Genomic DNA, 23,782 nt, shown 5'->3' on the forward strand with positions numbered 1-23,782 from the left:
ATGTAGGTATTACAGACTGGGTCAGGTTGAACATGTAGGTATTACAGACTGGGTCAGGTTGAACATGTAGGTATTACAGACTGGGTCAGGGAGAGGTTGAACATGTAGGTATTACAGACTGGGTCAGGGAGAGGTGGAACATGTAGGTATTACAGACTGGGTCAGGTTGAACATGTAGGTTTTACAGACTGGGTCAGGCTGAACATGTAGGTATTACAGACTGGGTCAGGGAGAGGTGGAACATGTAGGTATTACAGACTGGGTCAGGCTGAACATGTAGGTATTACAGACTGGGTCAGGGAGAGGTGGAACATGTAGGTATTACAGACTGGGTCAGGTTGAACATGTAGGTATTACAGACTGGGTCAGGGAGAGGTGGGACATGTAGGTATTACAGACTGGGTCAGGGAGAGGTGTAACATGTAGGTATTACAGACTCGGTCAGGGAGAGGTTGAACATGTAGGTATTACAGACTGGGTCAGGTTGAACATGTAGGTATTACAGACTGGGTCAGGGAGAGGTGGAACATGTAGGTATTACAGACTGGGTCAGGTTGAACATGTAGGTATTACAGACTGGGTCAGGGAGAGGTTGAACATGTAGGTATTACAGACTGGGTCAGGGAGAGGTGGAACATGTAGGTATTACAGACTGGGTCAGGGAGAGGTGGAACATGTAGGTATTACAGACTGGGTCAGGGAGAGGTTGAACATGTAGGTATTACAGACTGGGTCAGGTTGAACATGTAGGTATTACAGACTGGGTCAGGGAGAGGTTGAACATGTAGGTATTACAGACTGGGTCAGGGAGAGGTGGAACATGTAGGTATTACAGACTGGGTCAGGTTGAACATGTAGGTATTACAGACTGGGTCAGGGAGAGGTGGAACATGTAGGTATTACAGACTGGGTCAGGTTGAACATGTAGGTATTACAGACTGGGTCAGGGAGAGGAGGAACATGTAGGTATTACAGACTGGGTCAGGGAGAGGTGGAACATGTAGGTATTACAGACTGGGTCAGGGAGAGGTGGAACATGTAGGTATTACAGACTGGGTCAGGGAGAGGTTGAACATGTAGGTATTACAGACTGGGTCAGGTTGAACATGTAGGTATTACAGACTGGGTCAGGGAGAGGTGTAACATGTAGGTATTACAGACTGGGTCAAGTTGAACATGTAGGTATTACAGACTGGGTCAGGTTGAACATGTAGGTATTACAGACTGGGTCAGGTTGAACATGTAGGTATTACAGACTGGGTCAGGGAGAGGTTGAACATGTAGGTATTACAGACTGGGTCAGGGAGAGGTGGAACATGTAGGTATTACAGACTGGGTCAGGTTGAACATGTAGGTATTACAGACTGGGTCAGGGAGAGGTGGAACATGTAGGTATTACAGACTGGGTCAGGTTGAACATGTAGGTATTACAGACTAGTTCAGGGAGAGGTGGAACATGTAGGTATTACAGACTGGGTCAGGTTGAACATGTAGGTATTACAGACTGGGTCAGGTTGAACATGTAGGTATTACAGACTGGGTCAGGTTGAACATGTAGGTATTACAGACTGGGTCAGGGAGAGGTGGAACATGTAGGTATTACAGACTGGGTCAGGGAGAGGTGGAACATGTAGGTATTACAGACTGGGTCAGGTTGAACATGTAGGTATTACAGACTGGGTCAGGTTGAACATGTAGGTATTACAGACTGGGTCAGGGAGAGGTTGAACATGTAGGTATTACAGACTGGGTCAGGGAGAGGTGGAACATGTAGGTATTACAGACTGGGTCAGGTTGAACATGTAGGTATTACAGACTGGGTCAGGGAGAGGTGGAACATGTAGGTATTACAGACTGGGTCAGGTTGAACATGTAGGTATTACAGACTGGGTCAGGGAGAGGTGGAACATGTAGGTATTACAGACTGGGTCAGGTTGAACATGTAGGTATTACAGACTGGGTCAGGGAGAGGTTGAACATGTAGGTATTACAGACTGGGTCAGGTTGAACATGTAGGTATTACAGACTGGGTCAGGGAGAGGTGTAACATGTAGGTATTACAGACTGGGTCAAGTTGAACATGTAGGTATTACAGACTGGGTCAGGTTGAACATGTAGGTATTATAGACTGGGTCAGGTTGAACATGTAGGTATTACAGACTGGGTCAGGGAGAGGTTGAACATGTAGGTATTACAGACTGGGTCAGGTTGAACATGTAGGTATTACAGACTGGGTCAGGGAGAGGTGGAACATGTAGGTATTACAGACTGGGTCAGGGAGAGGTGGAACATGTAGGTATTACAGACTGGGTCAGGTTGAACATGTAGGTATTACAGACTGGGTCAGGTGGAACATGTAGGTATTACAGACTGGGTCAGGTTGAACATGTAGGTATTACAGACTGGGTCAGGTTGAACATGTAGGTATTACAGACTGGGTCAGGGAGAGGTTGAACATGTAGGTATTACAGACTGGGTCAGGGAGAGGTGGAACATGTAGGTATTACAGACTGGGTCAGGTTGAACATGTAGGTATTACAGACTGGGTCAGGGAGAGGTGGAACATGTAGGTATTACAGACTGGGTCAGGTTGAACATGTAGGTATTACAGACTGGGTCAGGTTGAACATGTAGGTATTACAGACTGGGTCAGGGAGAGGTTGAACATGTAGGTATTACAGACTGGGTCAGGGAGAGTTGGAACATGTAGGTATTACAGACTGGGTCAGGGAAAGGTGGAACATGTAGGTATTACAGACTGGGTCAGGGAGAGGTTGAACATGTAGGTATTACAGACTGGGTCAGGTTGAACATGTAGGTATTACAGACTGGGTCAGGGAGAGGTGTAACATGTAGGTATTACAGACTGGGTCAAGTTGAACATGTAGGTATTACAGACTGGGTCAGGTTGAACATGTAGGTATTACAGACTGGGTCAGGTTGAACATGTAGGTATTACAGACTGGGTCAGGGAGAGGTTGAACATGTAGGTATTACAGACTGGGTCAGGGAGAGGTGGAACATTTAGGTATTACAGACTGGGTCAGGTTGAACATGTAGGTATTACAGACTGGGTCAGGGAGAGGTGGAACATGTAGGTATTACAGACTGGGTCAGATTGAACATGTAGGTATTACAGACTGGGTCAGGGAGAGGTGGAACATGTAGGTATTACAGACTGGGTCAGGTTGAACATGTAGGTATTACAGACTGGGTCAGGTTGAACATGTAGGTATTACAGACTGGGTCAGGGAGAGGTTGAACATGTAGGTATTACAGACTGGGTCAGGGAGAGGTGGAACATGTAGGTATTACAGACTGGGTCAGGGAGAGACATGTAGGTATTACATACTGGATCAGGGAGAGGTGGAACATGTAGGTATTACAGACTGGGTCAGGGAGAGGTATAACATGTAGGTATTACAGACTGGGTCAAGTTGAACATGTAGGTATTACAGACTGGGTCAGGTTGAACATGTAGGTATTACAGACTGGGTCAGGTTGAACATGTAGGTATTACAGACTGGGTCAGGGAGAGGTTGAACATGTAGGTATTACAGACTGGGTCAGGGAGAGGTGTAACATGTAGGTATTACAGACTGGGTCAAGTTGAACATGTAGGTATTACAGACTGGGTCAGGTTGAACATGTAGGTATTACAGACTGGGTCAGGTTGAACATGTCGGTATTACAGACTGGGTCAGGGAGAGGTGGAACATGTAGGTATTACAGACTGGGTCAGGTTGAACATGTAGGTATTACAGACTGGGTCAGGGAGAGGTGGAACATGTAGGTATTACAGACTGGGTCAGGTTGAACATGTAGGTATTACAGACTGGGTCAGGGAGAGGTGGGACATGTAGGTATTACAGACTGGGTCAGGTTGAACATGTAGGTATTACAGACTGGGTCAGGTTGAACATGTAGGTATTACAGACTGGGTCAGGGAGAGGTGGAACATGTAGGTATTACAGACCGAGCTCAGGGAGAGGTGGAACATGTAGGTATTACAGACTGGGTCAGGTTGAACATGTAGGTATTACAGACTGGGTCAGGGAGAGGTGGAACATGTAGGTATTACAGACCGGGCTCAGGGAGAGGTGGAACATGTAGGTATTACAGACTGGGTCAGGTTGAACATGTAGGTATTACAGACTGGGTCAGGGAGAGGTGTAACATGTAGGTATTACAGACTGGGTCAGGGAGAGGTGGAACATGTAGGTATTACAGACTGGGTCAGGGAGAGGTTGAACATGTAGGTATTACAGACTGGGTCAGGTTGAACATGTAGGTATTACAGACTGGGTCAGGGAGAGGTTGAACATGTAGGTATTACAGACTGGGTCAGGGAGAGGTTGAACATGTAGGTATTACAGACTGGGTCAGGGAGAGGTGGAACTTGTAGGTATTACAGACTGGGTCAGGGAGAGGTGGAACATGTAGGTATTACAGACTGGGTCAGGGAGAGGTTGAACATGTCAGGAGAGGTTGAACATGTAGGTATTACAGACTGGGTCAGGTTGAACATGTAGGTATTACAGACTGGGTCAGGTTGAACATGTAGGTATTACAGACTGGGACAGGGAGAGGTGGAACATGTAGGTATTACAGACTGGGTCAGGGAGAGGTGGAACATGTAGGTATTACAGACCGGGCTCAGGGAGAGGTGGAACATGTAGGTATTACAGACTGGGTCAGGTTGAACATGTAGGTATTACAGACTGGGTCAGGGAGAGGTGTAACATGTAGGTATTACAGACTGGGTCAGGGAGAGGTGGAACATGTAGGTATTACAGACTGGGTCAGGGAGAGGTTGAACATGTAGGTATTACAGACTGGGTCAGGTTGAACATGTAGGTATTACAGACTGGGTCAGGGAGAGGTTGAAGGGAGAGGTTGAACATGTAGGTATTACAGACTGGGTCAGGGAGAGGTTGAACATGTAGGAATTACAGACTGGGTCAGGGAGAGGTGGAACTTGTAGGTATTACAGACTGGGTCAGGGAGAGGTGGAACATGTAGGTATTACAGACTGGGTCAGGGAGAGGTTGAACATGTAGGTATTACAGACTGGGTCAGGTTGAACATGTAGGTATTACAGACTGGGTCAGGTTGAACATGTAGGTATTACAGACTGGGTCAGGGAGAGGTTGAACATGTAGGTATTACAGACTGGGTCAGGTTGAACATGTAGGTATTACAGACTGGGTCAGGTTGAACATGTAGGTATTACAGACTGGGTCAGGGAGAGGTGGAACAAGTAGGTATTACAGACTGGGTCAGGTTGAGGTGGAACATGTAGGTATTACAGACTGGGTCAGGTTGAACATGTAGGTATTACAGACTGGGTCAGGGAGAGGTTGAACATGTAGGTATTACAGACTGGGTCAGGGAGAGGTTGAACATGTAGGTATTACAGACTGGGTCAGGGAGAGACATGTAGGTATTACATACTCGGTCAGGGAGAGGTGGAACATGTAGGTATTACAGACTGGGTCAGGGAGAGGTGTAACATGTAGGTATTACAGACTGGGTCAGGTTGAACATGTAGGTATTACAGACTGGGTCAGGTTGAACATGTAGGTATTACAGACTGGGTCAGGTTGAACATGTAGGTATTACAGACTGAGTCAGGGAGAGGTGGAACATGTAGGTATTACAGACTGGGTCAGGGAGAGGTTGAACATGTAGGTATTACAGACTGGGTCAGGTTGAACATGTAGGTATTACAGACTGGGTCAGGTTGAACATGTAGGTATTACAGACTGGGTCAGGGAGAGGTTGAACATGTAGGTATTACAGACTGGGTCAGGGAGAGGTGGAACATGTAGGTATTACAGACTGGGTCAGGTTGAACATGTAGGTATTACAGACTGGGTCAGGGAGAGGTGGAACATGTAGGTATTACAGACTGGGTCAGGTTGAACATGTAGGTATTACAGACTGGGTCAGGTTGAACATGTAGGTATTACAGACTGGGTCAGGGAGAGGTGGAACATGTAGGTATTACAGACTGGGTCAGGGAGAGGTGGAACATGTAGGTATTACAGACTGGGTCAGGTTGAACATGTAGGTATTACAGACTGGGTAAGGTTGAACATGTAGGTATTACAGACTGGGTCAGGGAGATGTGGAACATGTAGGTATTACAGACTGGGTCAGGTTGAACATGTAGGTATTACAGACTGGGTCAGGGTGAGGTGTAACATGTAGGTATTACAGACTGGGTCAGGGAGAGGTGGAACATGTAGGTATTACAGACTGGGTCAGGGAGAGGTGTAACATGTAGGTATTACAGACTGGGTCAGGTGAAACATGTAGGTATTACAGACTGGGTCAGGGAGAGGTTGAACATGTAGGTATTACAGATTGGGTCAGGTGGAACATGTAGGTATTACAGACTGGGTCAGGGAGAGGTGGAACATGTAGGTATTACAGACTGGGTCAGGGAGAGGTGGAACATGTAGGTATTACAGACTGGGTCAGGGAGAGGTGGAACATGTAGGTATTACAGACTGGTTCAGGGAGAGGTGGAACATGTAGGTATTACAGACTGGGTCAGGGAGAGGTGGAACATGTAGGTATTACAGACTGGGTCAGGGAGAGGTGGAACATGTAGGTATTACAGACTGGGTCAGGTTGAACATGTAGGTATTACAGACTGGGTCAGGGAGAGGTTGAACATGTAGGTATTACAGACTGGGTCAGGGAGAGGTGTAACATGTAGGTATTACAGACTGGGTCAGGTTGAACATGTAGGTATTACAGACTGGGTCAGGGAGAGGTGTAACATGTAGGTATTACAGACTGGGTCAGGTTGAACATGTAGGTATTACAGACTGGGTCAGGTGGAACATGTAGGTATTACAGACTGGGTCAGGTTGAACATGTAGGTATTACAGACTGGGTCAGGGAGAGACGGAACATGTAGGTATTACAGACTGGGTCAGGTTGAACATGTAGGTATTACAGACTGGGTCAGGTGGAACATGTAGGTATTACAGACTGGGTCAGGGAGAGGTGGAACATGTAGGTATTACAGACCGAGCTCAGGGAGAGGTGGAACATGTAGGTATTACAGACTGGGTCAGGTTGAACATGTAGGTATTACAGACTGGGTCAGGGAGAGGTGGAACATGTAGGTATTACAGACCGGGCTCAGGGAGAGGTGGAACATGTAGGTATTACAGACTGGGTCAGGTTGAACATGTAGGTATTACAGACTGGGTCAGGGAGAGGTGTAACATGTAGGTATTACAGACTGGGTCAGGGAGAGGTGGAACATGTAGGTATTACAGACTGGGTCAGGGAGAGGTTGAACATGTAGGTATTACAGACTGGGTCAGGTTGAACATGTAGGTATTACAGACTGGGTCAGGGAGAGGTTGAACATGTAGGTATTACAGACTGGGTCAGGGAGAGGTTGAACATGTAGGTATTACAGACTGGGTCAGGGAGAGGTGGAACTTGTAGGTATTACAGACTGGGTCAGGGAGAGGTGGAACATGTAGGTATTACAGACTGGGTCAGGGAGAGGTTGAACATGTAGGTATTACAGACTGGGTCAGGTTGAACATGTAGGTATTACAGACTGGGTCAGGTTGAACATGTAGGTATTACAGACTGGGTCAGGGAGAGGTTGAACATGTAGGTATTACAGACTGGGTCAGGTTGAACATGTAGGTATTACAGACTGGGTCAGGTTGAACATGTAGGTATTACAGACTGGGTCAGGGAGAGGTGGAACAAGTAGGTATTACAGACTGGGTCAGGTTGAGGTGGAACATGTAGGTATTACAGACTGGGTCAGGTTGAACATGTAGGTATTACAGACTGGGTCAGGGAGAGGTTGAACATGTAGGTATTACAGACTGGGTCAGGGAGAGGTTGAACATGTAGGTATTACAGACTGGGTCAGGGAGAGACATGTAGGTATTACATACTCGGTCAGGGAGAGGTGGAACATGTAGGTATTACAGACTGGGTCAGGGAGAGGTGTAACATGTAGGTATTACAGACTGGGTCAGGTTGAACATGTAGGTATTACAGACTGGGTCAGGTTGAACATGTAGGTATTACAGACTGGGTCAGGTTGAACATGTAGGTATTACAGACTGAGTCAGGGAGAGGTGGAACATGTAGGTATTACAGACTGGGTCAGGGAGAGGTGGAACATGTAGGTATTACAGACTGGGTCAGGTTGAACATGTAGGTATTACAGACTGGGTCAGGGAGAGGTGGAACATGTAGGTATTACAGACTGGGTCAGGTTGAACATGTAGGTATTACAGACTGGGTCAGGTTGAACATGTAGGTATTACAGACTGGGTCAGGGAGAGGTGGAACATGTAGGTATTACAGACTGGGTCAGGGAGAGGTGGAACATGTAGGTATTACAGACTGGGTCAGGTTGAACATGTAGGTATTACAGACTGGGTAAGGTTGAACATGTAGGTATTACAGACTGGGTCAGGGAGAGGTGGAACATGTAGGTATTACAGACTGGGTCAGGTTGAACATGTAGGTATTACAGACTGGGTCAGGGAGAGGTGTAACATGTAGGTATTACAGACTGGGTCAGGGAGAGGTGGAACATGTAGGTATTACAGACTGGGTCAGGGAGAGGTGTAACATGTAGGTATTACAGACTGGGTCAGGTGAAACATGTAGGTATTACAGACTGGGTCAGGGAGAGGTTGAACATGTAGGTATTACAGATTGGGTCAGGTGGAACATGTAGGTATTACAGACTGGGTCAGGGAGAGGTGGAACATGTAGGTATTACAGACTGGGTCAGGGAGAGGTGGAACATGTAGGTATTACAGACTGGGTCAACGAGAGGTGGAACATGTAGGTATTACAGACTGGTTCAGGGAGAGGTGGAACATGTAGGTATTACAGACTGGGTCAGGGAGAGGTGGAACATGTAGGTATTACAGACTGGGTCAGGGAGAGGTGGAACATGTAGGTATTACAGACTGGGTCAGGTTGAACATGTAGGTATTACAGACTGGGTCAGGGAGAGGTTGAACATGTAGGTATTACAGACTGGGTCAGGGAGAGGTGTAACATGTAGGTATTACAGACTGGGTCAGGTTGAACATGTAGGTATTACAGACTGGGTCAGGGAGAGGTGTAACATGTAGGTATTACAGACTGGGTCAGGTTGAACATGTAGGTATTACAGACTGGGTCAGGTGGAACATGTAGGTATTACAGACTGGGTCAGGTTGAACATGTAGGTATTACAGACTGGGTCAGGGAGAGATGGAACATGTAGGTATTACAGACTGGGTCAGGTTGAACATGTAGGTATTACAGACTGGGTCAGGTGGAACATGTAGGTATTACAGACTGGGTCAGGGAGAGATGGAACATGTAGGTATTACAGACTGGGTCAGGGAGAGGTTGAACATGTAGGTATTACAGACTGGGTCAGGGAGAGGTGTAACATGTAGGTATTACAGACTGGGTCAGGTGGAACATGTAGGTATTACAGACTGGGTCAGGTTGAACATGTAGGTATTACAGACTGGGTCAGGTGGAACATGTAGGTATTACAGACTGGGTCAGGTTGAACATGTAGGTATTACAGACTGGGTCAGGTTGAACATGTAGGTATTACAGACTGGGTCAGGGAGAGGTGGAACATGTAGGTATTACAGACTGGGTCAGTTTGAACATGTAGGTATTACATACTGGGTCAGGGAGAGGTTGAACATGTGGGTATTACAGACTGGGTCAGTTTGAACATGCAGGTATTACAGACTGGGTCAGGGAGAGGTGAAACATGTAGGTATTACAGACAGGGACAGGTTGAACATGTAGGTATTACAGACTGGGTCAGGTTGAACATGTAGGTATTACAGACTGGGTCAGGGAGAGGTGGAACATGTAGGTATTACAGACTGGGTCAGGGAGAGGTGTAACATGTAGGTATTACAGACTGGGTCAGGGAGAGGTTGAACATGTAGGTATTACAGACTGGGTCAGGTTGAACATGTAGGTATTACAGACTGGGTCAGGGAGAGGTGGAACATTTAGGTATTACAGACTGGGTCAGGGAGAGGTGGAACATGTAGGTATTACAGACTGGGTCAGGGAGAGGCTGAAAATGGCAGTGAAGACACCCGTCAGCTGATCCCAAGGCTCTGAGGATGCATCATGGTAATCCGTGTGGCCCCGCGGGCCTCGTGAATGTTAACCTGTTTAAAGGTCCTACTCACATCGGCTACGGAGAGCGAGATCACACAGTCGTCCCGGAACTGCTGGTGCTCTCATGCATGGTTCAGTGTTATTGGCCTCCCTTCGTAATTCTGTATTGACGCTTTGCCTGTTTGACGGCTCGTCGGAGGTCGTAGTGGGTTTTCTTATAAGCGTCCAGATTCGTTTTCCGTACCTTGAAAGCGGCAGCTCTAGCGGATGTTGTCTGTAATCCATGGCTTCTGGTTGGGATATGTACGTACGGTCACTGTGGGGACGACGTCATCGATGCACTTATTAACGAAGCCGGTAACTGATGTAGGTATACCCCCGGAAAATATTCCAGTTTCTGCTAGCGAAGCAGTCCTGTAGCTTAGCATCCGCTTCAACGGACAACTTCCATATTAAGCTCGTCACGGGTACTTCCTGTTTGAGTTTTTGCTTGTAAGCAGGAATCAGGAGGATGGAGTTATGGTCAGATTTGCCAAAGGGAGGGTGAGGGAGAGATTTGTACGTGTTTCTGTGTGTGGAGTAAAGGTGGTCTAGAGTTTTTTCACCTCTAGTTGCACAGGTGATATTCTGGTAACGATTAGGTAAAACGGATTTTAGTTCTCGTGGCGGAAACAATATGTACAAAAAAAGTTAAGATCAGTAAATAAAAAATAAAAATAAGAAGGCAAAATTGGTCAGCTATCCACTGCAGTGCCATTGTGTGTGTGTGTGTGTGTGTGTGTGTGTGTGTGTGTGTGTGTGTGTGTGTGTGGTGTGTGTGTGTGTGTGTGTGTGTATGTGTGTGTGTGTAATTACCCCATCATGTTACACATCTGTGGTGTTGAAGGAACGGTGCAACCCAAACAGCCCAATGACACCAATGACACCAATGACACCAATGACACCAATGACACCAATGACACCAATGCACTAATTCATCTTCCTCTAGTTCTGCTACACCAGCAGTTACAAACAGTGTGTGTGTGTGTGTGTGTGTGTGTGTGAGTGTTTGTGTGTGTGTGTGTGTGTGTGTGTGTTTGTGTGTGTATGAGTGAGTGTTTGTGTGTGTGTGTGTGCGTGTGTGTGTATGAGTGAGTGTTTGTGTGTGTGTGTGTGTGTGTGTGTGTGTGTGTGTATGAGTGAGTGTTTGTGTGTGTGTGTGTGTGTGTGTGTGAGTGAGTGTTTGTGTGTGTGTGTGTGTGTGTGAGTGCTTGCGTGCGTGCGTGTGCACGTTCATGTGTGTGTGTGTGTGTGTGTTTGTGTGTGTGAGTGCTTGCGTGCTTGCGTGCGTGCTTGTGCACGTGCGTGTGTGTGTGTGTGTGTATGTGTGTGTGTGTGTGTGTGTGCGTGTGTGCGTGCGTTCGTGCGTGCGTGCGTCTGTGCGTGCGTGCGTGCGTGAATGAATGAGTGTGTGTGTATGTGTGTGTGTGTGTGTAGCTGTGATCTGTCAGATCAGATCAGACTAACCACCCTGAAGGTGTTCCGTGGAGGTGCATTCCGGAACTCTGACATCACGTCTTGGAGTCAGCAGACTCTCACATCACAGGCAGAAACAGAGTCAGATACATGGTAATGGAAAAGCTTTCTAAGTCCTGCTCTGAGATAGAACTAAGGCCGAAAACTCTCTGTTTATACAAACCAACATGATTGCCTACAATTAGGAAAGGATTGGATTTAGAATGAGACGGTGTGGTTTAACAACTTGATTCTGTAGAAATTAGCGTCGTCCGCTATAATTACGTAAAGAAGTCTCCCTGTACTCAAACCGTATTCGAGTGACTGTATTTGTTGTGTCCTCTTATATTGTCCCGCACGTTAATTACTGTAGTTTGTCAGTGTCTCAGCGATCCTAAAGGTTCTGCTACGGTTCTACAGCATCTAGCCCCAGTGTAGGCTAACCAAGGTCTTATGTAGAGACTGTATGTGTGAACAGCTCTTGTTGTTCCCCACCAGGCAAGGGCTTTGTCTGTACTGGCAACTGTATCTGATCCAACAGTTACGTGTTTACAGTTATATAGTTATACAGTATAGAGTTATACAGTTATACAGTTATACAGTATAGAGTTATACAGTATACAGTATACAGTTATATAGTTATACAGTTATATAGTTACACAGTATACAGTTATACAGTATATAGTTAGTTATACAGTATACAGTTATACAGTATACAGTTATACAGTTATATAGTTATACAGTTATACAGTATACAGTTATATAGTATAGAGTTATACAGTACACTATACAGTTATACACTATACAGTATAGAGTTATACAGTATACAGTTATACAGTTATACAGTTATACACTATACAGTATACAGTTATACACTATGCAGTTATACAGTTATACAGTTACGTGTTTACAGCTATATAGTTATACAGTATACAGTTATATAGTATATAGTTATACACTTTACAGTTATACAGTATACAGTATACAGTTATACACTATGCAGTTATACAGTTATACAGTTACGTGTTTACAGTTATACAGTATACAGTATGTAGTTATACACTATATAGTTATACAGTTATACACTATACAGTTACGTGTTTACAGTTATACAGTTATAAAGTATAGAGTTGTACAGTATAGAGTTATACAGTATACAGTTATAAAGTATATAGTTATAAAGTATACAGTTGTACAGTATACAGTTGTACAGTATACAGTTATAAAGTATACAGTTGTACAATCCAAGTTACAGTGCATTTGGAAAGTATTCAGACCCTTTGACTTTTTCCAAATGTTGTTAAGTTACAGCCTTATTCTGAAATGGATTAAATGCATTTTTCCTCCTCAATCTACACACAATACCCCATAATGACATCACAATACCCCATAATGACATCACAATACCCCATAATGACATCACAATACCCCCGTAATGACATCACAATACCCCGTAATGACATCACAATACCCCATAATGACATCACAATACCCCATAATGACAAAGTGAAAACAGGTTTATAGATATTTTTGCAAATGTATAAAAAAAACAAAAACAGAAATACCTTTATTTACATGAGTATTCAGACCCTTTGCTTTTAGACTCAAAATGGAGCTCAGGTGCATCCTGTTTCCATTGATCATCCTTGAGATGTTTCTACAACTTGATTGGAGTCCAACTGTGGTAAATTCAATTGATTGGACATGATTTGGAAGTGCACACGCCTGTCTATATAAGGTTCCACAGTTGACAGTGCATGTCAGAGCAAAAATCAAGCGATGAGGTCGAAGGAATTGGCATCCTCCCTACGGTGAAGCATGGTGGTGGCAGAATCATACTGTAGGGATGTTTTTCATCTGCAGGTTGACCAGTCAGGATCGAGGGAAAGATGAACGGAGCAAAGCACAAAGATCTTTGATGAAAACCTGCTCCAGAGCACTCAGGAACTCAGACTGGGGCGTAGGTTCACCTTCCGACAGGACAACGACCCTAAGCACTCAGGACCTCAGACTGGGGCCTAGGTTCACCTTCCGACAGGACAACGACCCTAAGCACTCAGGGCCTCAGACTGGGGCGTAGGTTCACCTTCCGACAGGACAACGACCCTAAGCACACAGACAAGACAACGCAGGGCTGACTTCGGGACAAGTCTCTGAATGTCCTTGAGTGGCCCAGCTAGAGCTCGGATTTGAACCCGATCGAACATCTCTGGAGGGACCTGAAAATAGCTGTGCAGCGATGCTCCCCATCCAACCTGACAGAGCTTGAGAGGATCTGCAGAGAAAAATGGGAGAAACTCCCCAAATACAGATGTGCCAAGCTTGTAGCGTCATACTCAAGAAGACTGGAGGCTGTAATCGCTGCCAGGTGCTTCAACTAAGTACTGAGTAAAGGGTCTGAACAATTATATAAATGTGATATTTCCATTTTATATTTTATTTTTGGGGCAAAAAATTTCAACAAACCTCTTTTTGCTTTGTCATTACGGGGGTATTGTGATGTCATTATAAAGTATTGTGATGTCATTACGGGGGTATTGTGATGTCATTATGGGGGTATTGTGTGTAGATTGATGAGGGAAAAAAACAATTGAATCAATTTTTGAATAGGGCTGTAACCTAACAAAATGTGGAAAAAGTCAAGGGGTCTGAATACTTTCTGAATGTACTGCATATACTGTATACAGTATAGCCAACCTACACTTAATCCAATCATGCAAATATAATAGAAATACATTTGAACTTGATAGTTGATACTTGATACTAGGCACTTTGTTTGACACTCCCTAAATAGTCACAACATCATTATGTGACAAATGCCTTAAAAGTTTAACTTGATTCTTTGGTACTTTGTTTGACGCTCCCTAAACAGTCACGACATCATTATGTGACAAATGCCTTAAAAGTTTAACTTGATAATAGGCACTTTGTTTGACGCTCCCTAAACAGTCACGACATCATTATGTGACAAATGCCTTAAAAAGTTGAACTTGATTCTTTGGTACTTTGTTTGTGTTGTTTAAATACCATGTGAAGATATACACCAGGCCAGATAAGTAGGCTTCTACATGTGTCAGCATGGGTTTGAGATATAGTTTGAAAACAGATCTAGGATTTAAGTGTTTTGTGTTTAATTGCTCTGTGGCGTCTCTGTTCAGCAGAACTGTTTTCTATGGCCTTATGGCTCACACCACCGGTCGATACCACTAATTACAAACGCTTTAACTACACTTGAACTGCTGCTCAGTCACACCCTACCATTTAAAATCTCTGAACCAATCACCCAAGCATTTAAAAGCCATTGACCAATAACGCGGTTCCCGCTAGCCAACTTTAAACCACACGGCGCTCAGAGCCGAGCAGAGTTAGAGCACAGCAGTGTAACAGCCAACACCACAATAAGGGCCCAATGTGAACTTCTGACAAAAAACTAATCCTTGTTTTATCATCACTGTTAATCTGAATGCCCTCCATAAAAACCCCCATAAACTGTCTCTTAATGCCTTTGATAACGTTGTGTGTGTGGAGGGGGGTTCTGGGAGGGGGCGCTCTGGGATGAAAGGACACGTGAATACGGACGTTGAGCTAGCTGCTTTGACAGGACGGTTTCTCTCTCTCTCTCTCTCTCTCTCTCTCTCTCTCTGTCTCTCTCTCTCTGTCTCTCTGTCTCTCTCTCTCTCTGTCTCTCTCTCTCTCTGTCTCTCTGTCTCTCTGTCTCTCTGTCTCTCTGTCTCTCTGTCTCTCTCTCTCTCTCTCTCTCTCTCTCTCTCTCTCTCTCTCTCTCTCTCTCTCTCTCTCTCTCTCTCTCTCTCTCTCTCTCTTTCTCTCTCCTCATAAGACACAGTAGAGTTATGGTGTGGTGGAAGGAGTTTCCGTTGGCAGTGGTCCATAGGAACCCATGGGAATTACAAGTTCAGCATCTTCTCAAACACTAAACTCACAGCTTTGTAACATGCAGACGATCACCAGAGACGTCCTACTTTTAAAAACGTTATATATACTGTACATATATATATATATATATATGTATATACAGTATATATTTTAGTGAACTATTTTTCTTGTTTTGATTTAAACAGCTATAATACAATACAATAGCCAATAGAAACAATGGATCTCAGTGACCAGGATATTCTTCAGTTCTTCTTCTTCTTCTTCTGTGGAGGCTTCCGGCGCCGACAGAGATGGCCGCCTCGCTTCGCGTTCCTAGGAAACTATGCAGTTTTTTGTTTTTTTACGTGTTATTTCTTACATTAGTACCCCAGGTCATCTTAGGTTTCATTACATACAGTCGAGAAGAACTACTGAATATAAGATCAGCGTCAACTCACCATCAGTACGACCAAGAATATGTTTTTCGCGACGCGGACCCTGTGTTCTGCCTTACAAACAGGACAACGGAGTGGATCCTATGCAGCGACCCAAAAAAACGACTCCGAAAGAGAGGGAAACGAGGCGGTTTTTTGGTCAGACTCCGGAGACGGGCACACCGTGCACCACTCCCTAGCATTCTTCTTGCCAATGTCCAGTCTCTTGACAACAAGGTTGATGAAATCCGAGCAAGGGTAGCATTCCAGAGGGACATCAGAGACTGTAAAGTCCTTTGCTTCACTGAAACATGGCTCACTGGAGAGACTCTATCCGAAGCGGTGCAGCCAACGGGTTTCTCCACGCATCGCGCTGACAGAAACAAACATCTTTCTGGTAAGAAGAGGGGCGGGGGCGTATGCCTCATGGCCAACTTGACATGGTGTGATGAAAGAAACATACAGGAACTCAAATCCTTCTGTTCACCTGATTTAGAATTCCTCACAATCAAATGTAGACCGCATTATCTACCAAGAGAATTCTCTTCGATTATAATCACAGCCGTATATATCCCCCCCCAAGCAGACACATCGATGGCTCTGAACGACCTTTATTTAACTCTCTGCAAACTGGAAACGATTTATCCAGAGGCTGCATTCATTGTAGCTGGGGATTTTAACAAGGCTAATCTGAAAACAAGACTCCCTAAATTTTATCAGCATATCGATTGCGCAACCAGGGGTGGAAAGACCTTGGATCATTGTTACTCTAACTTCCGCGACGCATATAAGGCCCTGCCCCGCCCCCCTTTCGGAAAAGCTGACCACGACTCCATTTTGTTGATCCCTGCCTACAGACAGAAACTAAAACAAGAGGCTCCCACGCTGAGGTCTGTCCAACGCTGGTCCGACCAAGCTGACTCCACACTCCAAGACTGCTTCCATCACGTGGACTGGGAGATGTTTCGTATTGCGTCAGATAACAACATTGACGAATACGCTGATTCGGTGTGCGAGTTCATTAGAACGTGCGTTGAAGATGTCGTTCCCATAGCAACGATTAAAACATTCCCTAACCAGAAACCGTGGATTGATGGCAGCATTCGTGTGAAACTGAAAGCGCGAACCACTGCTTTTAATCAGGGCAAGGTGTCTGGTAACATGACCGAATACAAACAGTGCAGCTATTCCCTCCGCAAGGCTATCAAACAAGCTAAGCGCCAGTACAGAGACAAAGTAGAATCTCAATTCAACGGCTCAGACACAAGAGGCATGTGGCAGGGTCTACAGTCAATCACGGACTACAGGAAGAAATCCAGCCCAGTCACGGACCAGGATGTCTTGCTCCCAGGCATACTAAATAACTTTTTTGCCCGCTTTGAGGACAATACAGTGCCACTGACACGGCCTGCAACGAAAACATGCGGTCTCTCCTTCACTGCAGCCGAGGTGAGTAAGACATTTAAACGTGTTAACCCTCGCAAGGCTGCAGGCCCAGACGGCATCCCCAGCCGCGCCCTCAGAGCATGCGCAGACCAGCTGGCCGGTGTGTTTACGAACATATTCAATCAATCCCTATACCAGTCTGCTGTTCCCACATGCTTCAAGAGGGCCACCATTGTTCCTGTTCCCAAGAAAGCTAAGGTAACTGAGCTAAACGACTACCGCCCCGTAGCACTCACATCCGTCATCATGAAGTGCTTTGAGAGACTAGTCAAGGACCATATCACCTCCACCCTACCTGACACCCTAGACCCACTCCAATTTGCTTACCGCCCAAATAGGTCCACATACGATGCAATCTCAACCACACTGCACACTGCCCTAACCCATCTGGACAAGAGGAATACCTATGTGAGAATGCTGTTCATCGACTACAGCTCGGCATTCAACACCATAGTACCCTCCAAGCTCGTCATCAAGCTCGAGACCCTGGGTCTCGACCCCGCCCTGTGCAACTGGGTACTGGACTTCCTGACGGGCCGCCCCCAGGTGGTGAGGGTAGGCAACAACATCTCCTCCCCGCTGATCCTCAACACTGGGGCCCCACAAGGGTGCGTTCTGAGCCCTCTCCTGTACTCCCTGTTCACCCACGACTGCGTGGCCACGCACGCCTCCAACTCAATCATCAAGTTTGCGGACGACACAACAGTGGTAGGCTTGATTACCAACAACGACGAGACGGCCTACAGGGAGGAGGTGAGGGCCCTCGGAGTGTGGTGTCAGGAAAATAACCTCACACTCAACGTCAACAAAACTAAGGAGATGATTGTGGACTTCAGGAAACAGCAGAGGGAACACCCCCCTATCCACATCGATGGAACAGTTGTGGAGAGGGTAGCAAGTTTTAAGTTCCTCGGCATACACATCACAGACAAACTGAATTGGTCCACTCACACAGACAGCATCGTGAAGAAGGCGCAGCAGCGCCTCTTCAACCTCAGGAGGCTGAAGAAATTCATCTTGTCACCAAAAGCACTCACAAACTTCTACAGATGCACAATCGAGAGCATCCTGGCGGGCTGTATCACCGCCTGGTATGGCAACTGCACCGCCCTCAACCGTAAGGCTCTCCAGAGGGTAGTGAGGTCTGCACAACGCATCACCGGGGGCAAACTACCTGCCCTCCAGGACACCTACACCACCCGATGTCACAGGAAGGCCATAAAGATCATCAAGGACATCAACCACCCGTGCCACTGCCTGTTCACCCCGCTATCATCCAGAAGGCGATGTCAGTACAGGTGCATCAAAGCTGGGACCGAGAGACTGAAAAACAGCTTCTATCTCAAGGCCATCAGACTGCTAAACAGCCACCACTAACACTGAGTGGCTGCTGCCAACACACTGACACTGACTTAACTCCAGACACTTTAATAATGGGAATTGATGGGAAATTATGTAAATATATCACTAGCCACTTTAAACAATGCTACCTTATATAATGTTACTTACCCTACATTATTCATCTCATATGCATACGTATATACTGTACTCTATATCATCGACTGTATCCTTATGTAATACATGTATCACTAGCCACTTTAAACTATGCCACTTTGTTTACATACTCATCTCATTTGTACATACTGTACTCGATACCATCTACTGTATCTTGCCTATGCTGCTCTGTACCATCACTCATTCATATATCATTATGTACATATTCTTTATCCCCTTACACTGTGTACAAGACAGTAGTTTTGGAATTGTTAGTTAGATTACTTGTTATTACTGCATTGTCGGAACTAGAAGCACAAGCATTTCGCTACACTCGCATTAACATCTGCTAACCATGTGTATGTGACAAATAAAATTTGATTTGATTTGATTTCAGTTCTTCTTCAGTTCTTCTTCTTCAGTTCTTCTTCTTCAGTTCTTCTTCTTCTTCTTCTTCAGTTCTTCTTCTTCAGTTCTTCTTCTTCTTCTTCTTCAGTTCTTCTTCTTCTTCTTCTTCAGTTCTTCTTCTTCAGTTCTTCTTCTTCTTCTTCTTCTTCTTCTTCTTCAGTTCTTCTTCTTCAGTTCTTCTTCTTCAGTTCTTCTTCTTCAGTTCTTCTTCTTCTTCTTCTTCTTCTTCTTCTTCTTCTTCAGTTCTTCTTCTTCAGTTCTTCTTCTTCAGTTCTTCTTCTTCTTCTTCTTCTTCAGTTCTTCTTCTTCAGTTCTTCTTCTTCTTCTTCTTCTTCTTCTTCAGTTCTTCTTCTTCAGTTCTTCTTCTTCAGTTCTTCTTCTTCAGTTCTTCTTCTTCTTCTTCTTCTTCAGTTCTTCTTCTTCAGTTCTTCTTCTTCAGTTCTTCTTCTTCAGTTCTTCTTCTTCAGTTCTTCTTCTTCTTCAGTTCTTCTTCTTCTTCTTCTTCTTCAGTTCTTCTTCTTCTTCTTCTTCTTCAGTTCTTCTTCTTCAGTTCTTCTTCTTCTTCTTCTTCTTCAGTTCTTCTTCTTCTTCTTCTTCTTCAGTTCTTCTTCTTCAGTTCTTCTTCTTCAGTTCTTCTTCTTCAGTTATTCTTCTTCTTCAGTTCTTCTTCTTCTTCTTCTTCTTCTTCAGTTCTTCTTCTTCTTCTTCTTCTTCAGTTCTTCTTCTTCAGTTCTTCTTCTTCTTCTTCTTCAGTTCTTCTTCTTCTTCTTCTTCTTCTTCAGTTCTTCTTCTTCAGTTCTTCTTCTTCTTCTTCTTCAGTTCTTCTTCTTCTTCTTCTTCTTCTTCAGTTCTTCTTCTTCTTCTTCTTCTTCTTCAGTTCTTCTTCTTCTTCTTCAGTTCTTCTTCTTCTTCTTCTTCTTCTTCAGTTCTTCTTCTTCTTCTTCTTCTTCTTCTTCTTCTTCTTCTTCTTCTTCTTCTTCTTCTTCTTCTTTATCATACGACGTCTTATTAAAACCAGCCCGTTGTTGGAAAGTCTTGCTTGGTGAACTGTGATACCAGTTTTCATATTCACATTGTCCAAAACTCCTTGTGTTATGTATGCATGTCCTTGCTTTTCACTAGTCACAGCTGTAGGGTTTGGATTCATTTTGAAACCAAACGTTTACACAAAGAATGTTCTTTCAATAATGCACTGTTACAGAATATCAAACTGCAGGAGAACTTTGCGACAGAACTAGTCCACCTCACGATTAGCTAGGTGGTTAGAGTATCAGGGCTTGTGGCCTTGATTATCTACTCTGTATGTTCACCTTCAGTTTGTTCAGTAACAGGGCCTGTGTTTCTCCACTAATTTACTGTAGTCATGAGGCTTTTAAAAAACCCCAGGCCTGATTCAGAGTCTGGCTTAATTTACTGTTGTCATGAGGCTCCTGAGTGGTGTAGTGGTCTAAGGCACTGCATCTCAGTGCTTGAGGCATCACTACAGGCACCCTGGTTCAAATCCAGGCAGGTATCACAACTGGCTGTGATTTGGAGTCCCATAAGGCGGCGCACAATTGGCCCAGTGTTGTCCTGGTTAGGGTTTGACCGGTGTAGGCCGTCATTGTAAATAACAATTTGTTATTTTAACTGACTTGCCTGGTTAAATACAGGTAATTAATTAAAATAACAGTCACATTTGAGTACAACTCAATGATCAGGACAGAAATAGCACACTGTACCTCCAGACATGACTAAATGATGCCATGATATTTTGTTTCAGATTTTTGGAGGCCATTTTGGACGCAGAGACGGGAATTCAGAAGGAGATGTGATTGGTCGGCTTGGTAAGAGCCCTTCTCTCTCTTTCTGATGAACAGAGACATTTTCGAATAGTTAATAAATAAAGATCAATATGGGTTGTATTTTACAATGGTGTTTCTTCTTCACTGGTTGCCCTTTTTCTCGTGGCAACAGGTCACACATCTTGCTGCTGTAATGGCACACTGTGGTATTTCACCCAGTAGATAGATATGGGAGTTTATCAAAATTTGACGTATTTTCAAATGTTTTGTGGGTCTGTGTAATCTGAGGGAAATATGTGTCTCTAATATGGTCATACATTTGGGCAGGAGGTTAGGAAGTGCAGCTCACTTTGTGGGCAGTGTGCATATAGTATTCTCTTGAGAGCCAGGACTGCCTACAGCGGCCTTTCTCAATAGCAAGGCTATGCTCACTGAGTCTGTACATAGTCAAAGCTTTCCTTAAGTTTGGGTCAGTCACAGTGGTCAGGTATTCTGCTACTGTGTACTCTTTGTTCAGGGCCAAATCGCCCTCTCTCTCTGTCTCTGTCTCTGTCTCTGTCTCTCTCTCTCTCTCTCTCTCTCTCTCTCTCTCTCTGTCTCTCTCTCTCTCTCTCTCTCTCTCTCTCTCTCTCTCTCTCTCTCTCTCTCTCTCTCTCTCTCTCTCTCTCTCTCTCTCTCTCTCCTCCTTGTTCTCTCGCTCCTGCAGATTACATGAATAAAGGTCTCATATGCCAAAACAGCAGTTAATTTCGGCCATGACTGTCCGTGTGGACAGTATAATTACATACCCCTTGATCCAACTCTGACCATGTCCGTTACAGAAGGGTTACAGGTCAATGACAGTGTCCATAACCATGGTAATTGTGCTTACTAACCCAAAGGATAGTTGTGGGACCTACATGGGAATATACTGTATACATAACTCAACATTTAGAATCACAACAATACACATCATTTGTGGACTTGCTAGTCAAAGGGATTATGGTTTTCTGCTTTAAACTGCTTTAAACACAGTGGTAGAATGACTGTAGCTAGACTTGCAGATGCATCTTTTGCAGTATTCTAGTGATTTGTTTCACTTGGTAAGAGATCAATAAGATACAAATTCCACAGCATCTGCAGCAGGACATATCTCCAGGAACAAATTATATAATTATATGTCTCTTTTTTACCTACCTTTTCTCCCCAGTTTCATGATATCCAATTGCGATCTTGTCTCATCGCTTCATCTCCCCAACGGGCTCGGGAGAGGCGAAGGTCGAGTCATGCGTCCTCCCCGAAACATGACCCGCCGAACCGCGCTTCATAACCCCGGAAGCCAGGTGCACCAATGTGTCAGAGGAAAACCGAAGTCAGCCTGGAGGCGCCAACAATTATTTTTGATATATGTTTTTACTGAACTTAAAAAAATATTTTGTATAATTCTGTAAAATGAATCAGACTTAAAAAGGTTTTTTTAATACCATGAGGAAGTCCTATTAAAACCCAATGAGTCCCACCAGGACTACCGGTGTGTTTTGGACTTCTAACCCCTGTTAAACATTGTATGAAACAAATGTATGTATATACTTACAGCATTCATTTACAGTGGGGCAAAAACATTGTAGGATTTTTTAAGAATTTATTTCAAAATAATGGTGGAACATAAGTATTTGGTCACCTACAAACAAGCAAGATTTCTGGCTCACAGACCTGTAACTTCTTCTTTAAGAGGCTCCTCTGTCCTCCACTCGTTGCATGTATTAATGGCAAATACTTATTTTCCACCATAATTTTCAAATAAATTCATAAAAAATCATACAATGTGATTTTCTGGATTCTTTTTTCTCCGTTTGTCTGTCATAGTTGAAGTGTACCTATGATGAAAATTACAGGCCTCTCTCATCTTTTTATAGTGGGAGAACTTGCACAATTGGTGGCTGACTAAATACTTTTTTTGGCCCCACTGTAAATTCATTATAATCAGGTTCTTGCTTGGCTGACATTTGTTTGATTTATTGCCATTTGTCAATAAAAGCTCATTAATGAACAACTGTTAATGTCACGTTGTTTTGTGTTCTACTTTTGGCCCTGGTTGTCCTGAAAACAAGAAATGATAGTCAGATAAAAACATTTTTTTTTTTGCTGGGCTCTCAAGACTGAAGGTTAATCAAAAGAGAGAAAATGGTTCCTCAAAAAGAAGACGTGCCATTTTTAAAACCTCAGCGTTTGACACATTTTTGCAGTAGAAAATACAGAGAAAGTACTATGAAAAATATTTCCTTTTGGCACTGTTGAATAATTTAATAATTACATTTTCCTGTTCAATTCTATTGTTTGAACTAAAAAAAAAACACAGATCTATCCAATAGTATTAAATCAGACTTCAAAGGGCTTTAGTCGAGTTAAAGTACTATTTCTCATTGTGATAAGGAATATGCTTAACTAGCTCAATCCATTTCCCCATTCATCCAGACAGACAGAGGGACCACCATAAATATGGAGTTTTTCATTGGCAATTAAAAATTAGAATTGGTCAGATTCTTCATTGTCAGCGCTTCCTATCATTAAACCAGACAGACATACAGTTCCATATGTAGCCCAAGCTTAATCAATTAACTCTGATATGGTGCCTGACTGACTGACTGACTTACTTACTGCCTGGCTGACTGACTGATTGACTGGCTGACTGACTGACTGGCTGACTGGCTGACT

At 44.2% G+C, this 23,782-nt stretch overlaps 1 long non-coding RNA gene across 1 annotated transcript in view; it reads left to right on the plus strand.

The window, feature by feature from the left end:
- The window catches only part of LOC139378795 (uncharacterized), a 201,084-nt gene extending 177,964 nt beyond the window's left edge, over positions 1-23,120 (plus strand). The window contains exons 3-4 of the long non-coding RNA XR_011628329.1: positions 21,067-21,130; positions 22,278-23,120. This is a non-coding gene — a long non-coding RNA (uncharacterized lncRNA). The remainder of the gene's footprint in view (positions 1-21,066; positions 21,131-22,277) is intronic.
- The last annotated feature ends 662 nt before the right edge of the window (positions 23,121-23,782 follow it).

The sequence above is a fragment of the Oncorhynchus clarkii genome, chromosome 2 (assembly GCF_045791955.1).
Source record: "Oncorhynchus clarkii lewisi isolate Uvic-CL-2024 chromosome 2, UVic_Ocla_1.0, whole genome shotgun sequence".
Lineage (NCBI taxonomy): Eukaryota > Metazoa > Chordata > Actinopteri > Salmoniformes > Salmonidae > Oncorhynchus > Oncorhynchus clarkii.